A 4651-nucleotide genomic window follows, 5' to 3' on the forward strand; every position below is an offset into this window, starting at 1 on the left:
GGAAACAAGGGTGGGCATACCAAAAAAAAAAAAAAAAGAAAAAAAATGATCTGTTCGATGAAATTTTCTTCCCATTTCTCTAAAAAGGAATCCGTAGAACCAGCGAAGGAACGTCGATCTTCGGAATGTTAATATCTTGCCAATTGTCGTCTTATTTACTCGCCTCGATGATACGCGCGTTTTATCGCCCGTGTTTCGTTACCCGATCAAGAATAAAATCACTTTTTTACTCTTTTTCCTAGTAAGTCGATTTGTTTTCGTTTCGACAATTTATACGGATAAACTAGTTGCGCGTAAAAGAATGACAGATCGCCGTATCTTTCACGCTTGTTATGATTCCTTGTATACTCTTGACAAATCGCAGCATAACCGAATACGAGTCAAAGGCAAACGGTACTAGTTCACCGGTGACCGCTTTTTAACCAAATAACACAGAGGGAAGAATATTTACTTAAGGATCGGAGCACGTTCAACGTACGTATACGAAATAAAAATTTTAAACGTTCCTCCTAATACACCAACCCGTGTCTACCAAACGTAGATCGATGGGCTACGTTCGTATTTTGTTTGCTCTTCGGTCAACGTTGTTATCCATTTCTATTAAAATATCTCCATCCATCGAATCTGGTAGCTGATAAGTATCGGGCTTGCAGCATTCTGTTGTAATTGCTGTTGGAAATAGTTGCCCAGCGTTTCTCGCGAATCCTTGATCCTGTATCCTGCTGCGCTTTTAACTCGCCTGTTCTCGGACAAACCGTTGGAAATTCGAAAAATTATCCAAGCGGTTGAGAAATGGACGCAAGTGGCAACGATCTGTTTGCGATGCAACGTGCGTTTAATATGCGCCTGCGCCTGCACGTATACGCAGGTAGCACCTTTCAACCTCGGTCGTCGAGCAAACAGAAAAATTTTCAACCCATGATTATGCTCCGTCACGATAAACCAAGCTTATTTTTCCTCTCTTACCGTGTTTCGAGAAAATCCAAGGTTTCCGAAAGCCGCTCGTCCCGACAATTATTATACGCACCGACTCGTGTCGTTATATCGTGTCGCTCGATTATTATCTAGAAAAGATCAGATCGTAATTTGAAATAATTATTTTTAACTCAACAACGTAAGCACGTGTTACATACTTTCGGCTATTAGCGTCTCGTTAATTTATATTACATCTTATCGATGTTCGTGTACCGTAGCTAAAAATCGGCCAATGTGCGCGGAACCTGCGAACGTCGATGCGTACACGCGCGTAACTACCATTCACGTGAAACGTATTTGCGTGTTTTTGCCCAATACAAAGTTCAATTTGACAAAGTTAAACGGTTGATAATCGTAATTAGCCGGATCATCGTAAATTTCGAAATTATATTTAACGATAACGATTTAGGATAAATATCGTTCTAAAGTCTAGTGGTGCCAAACTGAAAAGTAATTAACGATTTGATTGTTAATTCATCTGTTCTTATCGCAGGGATAAGATTGTCCGATTAATGCTTTGATTAGGTATCGCTGGCGATAGATAAATCTTAATTGGTGTCATGTATCGATTTGCTACGGCTTTTGTGTATATGTAAATCCTCTTAATCGTACTTTATCCCCTTCGCTAGATTCTGTTTAATTCGAACGGTACAAAGTATTGGAGGGAACGCGTGAAACATGTAACACAAGGCACGAAATCTGAAACACGAAAACCGAAAGGTGTGATAATCATTCGATAATGTGTAACGTATCAGTGTGATACAATATAAGCATTTACAGAGATTTATCTAAAAGGAATTCTAAACCGATAGAGCTATATGTACATGCGCGTGTAATATTCGTACGTGTTTCATTTTTACCTTTAGTCACCTATATATACTTTATATTCAATTTCTCAACTGCATACGCGTATGGCGAGCCACGAAAATATTTTTTAGAAACTTATACATGTACGAAAGGTCTCGTACCGCGTGATACAAGTATTATCATGACTATATTGATAAACTATCAAGAAATAACGATAGATTTTAAACGATGGTCGTTCAAGTTTTTATACTCGTTCGTAAAAACAGAACATTTTCGTTTGGTAGACTGCCGGATATTTTTCCACGTTACCGTTGATCCCGTCTTTATTTCATCGACGATATTCGATTACGAACAAATCCATCGATCGACTATCGTTGGACAAGAAATCGTTGTAAATATTGTATTTAATACACCTAACCCCAACCTAACCCCAATCTATTTACTATTTACCTGTCTACTTAGACAATTCGGCGTTTCTTTTCAATAATATCTGCTTTCCCTGTGCTTTCCTTTCTTTTCCCTCTCTTCCTTTTCGTTCCCTTTTATTTTCCTAACGCTATCCATTCGATTTTCCGACTCTTTCGCTCTTCGACTCTCGCTACGCTACGGTTCGAGGTCTATCTCCTAATTAGAATCTTCCGGCCCCCATGTGGCCGCATCGTCAAGTTCGGCCCTCACCGCCCATTACTTTTAATGGCGTTGTTAATGAAACTAGGTGTCGCCAAATTAACCTCTCGTTTCAGCAACGCTCAACCGAAATAATAGAAAACTGCGTTATCTCGATGCGGAACGAAGACAATTCCGTTTCAAGTTCGTAATTTATAATACATGCATGTACACGCGTATAACTCGTTAAACGAAAACCGCGAAAACCACGGAACCAGCCTGCTGCCGTTACGTTCGGCTCGACCTCTTAAAAATCAATTTCATCTGATCGAATATCGTATCGATCGAACTTATTTAGGTTATACGCGCGTTACGCGATGATCGGATCGTTAATAACGAATATACTTATGTACATTGTTACTAAGACGAAATCGAAGAAGAGATGGGATTGACGTAACTAAAGTGTAGAAATCAAATTGGAAGAACGATAAGGATGAAAAGAATGGCGAAAGATATACGAAATTGTAAAGAAAATACGATGTAACGCGAAACAAGTACGCTACGTTTGAAAACCACTGGCACTGGCTGATTACCGCGGTAACCATCCCCCGAGCGCCAATTAATCTTAACTTTTACGGGGCAAACACTTTTCATTAAGCTCGGTCCTGCCTCCAACCGGAGTCGAGTTATCCCCTCCATGTTGCAACCTTAGCCACCCTTGCCTACTTTCCTCTTTTTTCCACCCCTACTCTTCCGGAGCACGGCAAGCTCCTCTTCGCACTCGTCCTCTACCGAGCATGCCGAGGAACTGCGAGGTACGGGCGAGGTACGGCGAGGAACGGCAAGGAAAATGGTTCCCCAGACAAGCGTTTAATCTGGCTCTAATTAGCAACTTACCCTCCGCCCACGTCTCGACGTTTCACTCGCTCTATCTTTCTCCTTCTCCTCCCTTTTACTCGATACTCCTCGTACTCTGTTCCTCTCCTCCTTTACCCCTTCTTCTGCCATACCCTTATCCACTCTATCCCCTTCTCTATGTGTAGGACACTTCCTTCGTGGTTTATCCAGTTGTTGCCAAGCTTTTAGCCAGGCCAAAAATACGAAACGCTTTCCATGGTTGCTGAATGTAACCACCGCTCCACCGACAGATATAGCGACTATTTAATCGCTCATTCGAAATAAAAACATTACACTGGATCAAATTTTCCTCCAATATCTCGTACAACGAACGATTCTTTATTTAAGCCTTATGTGTTATCTAACGAGTATTTAAACGGGTTTGAAGTTTACCGTCGAGTACTGAGAACTTTTACATTTTCCACGTAAAAATATGGGAAACATGCGAAACACATTTTAACAGGGAAATACGAAAGTTGTTAAAAGAAGTATAGGAATGGGTACTTAGGTATCCAATTGCCCGCGTTGAGGTTAAGTAATTTGTGAAATAAGAAAAAGAGATATAGTTCATTATCGACGTCGTTGTATCGGACCATTGACCAGATACGTATATATGAACATGTTCATATGTAGGGGAAAGACTTGACCACGGTCGTATGCACGGGTCTGGAAACTACAATGGAAGAGATAAGGCTGTTAAAGTCGGGAACTGTACTTTACAAATTGACCACCATAGGAAGCGGCGATCGAGAAATTAGGATTTCGTATTTAACGCCATCCTTCGGTGAAAGCATCAAACGCGAAGAATATAAACTAAACCATTGAGCTTACTCGATAATTAAACTACTTTTCATAATTTTTTTAGCTCTAATTTTAAGTAAGTATATATATAATATTTCATCTATTACAGAAAAATGTTATTTAAATGAATATTAATTACGAACCATTATTAAATATACATTATTGTTTCCAACAAAGAAGTTTAACAAAATTATAACTTCCAAATCAAATATGGACACATATATTTAATGCTTTTATATTTGACAATTATATTAGAAAGTAAATTTGTTGTCAGCTTTTTTTAATTCATAAAAAATTTGTGTAATTATCGACGTTATCCACAATACGTCGAATACGTGAAAGAGACGGAGACAACCAAGTTCGAGTTATTTTCATACGATGGCGCTATACGGTAAATCTTAACTTTTCGATCGAAGCGCCTTATCGACTAGTCACTAAAAGGTACGAACATGGAACTTACCATACGAGACTTCGTGTCGCGTTCTGAAATACCGATTTCGAAAAGAATCAGAATGTTTCTTATGGCCTCTGCGATTTGCTGAGGCGAATATAGGAATTACATGTC

This window comes from Bombus huntii, chromosome 13 (genome assembly GCF_024542735.1).
Source record: "Bombus huntii isolate Logan2020A chromosome 13, iyBomHunt1.1, whole genome shotgun sequence".
Lineage (NCBI taxonomy): Eukaryota > Metazoa > Arthropoda > Insecta > Hymenoptera > Apidae > Bombus > Bombus huntii.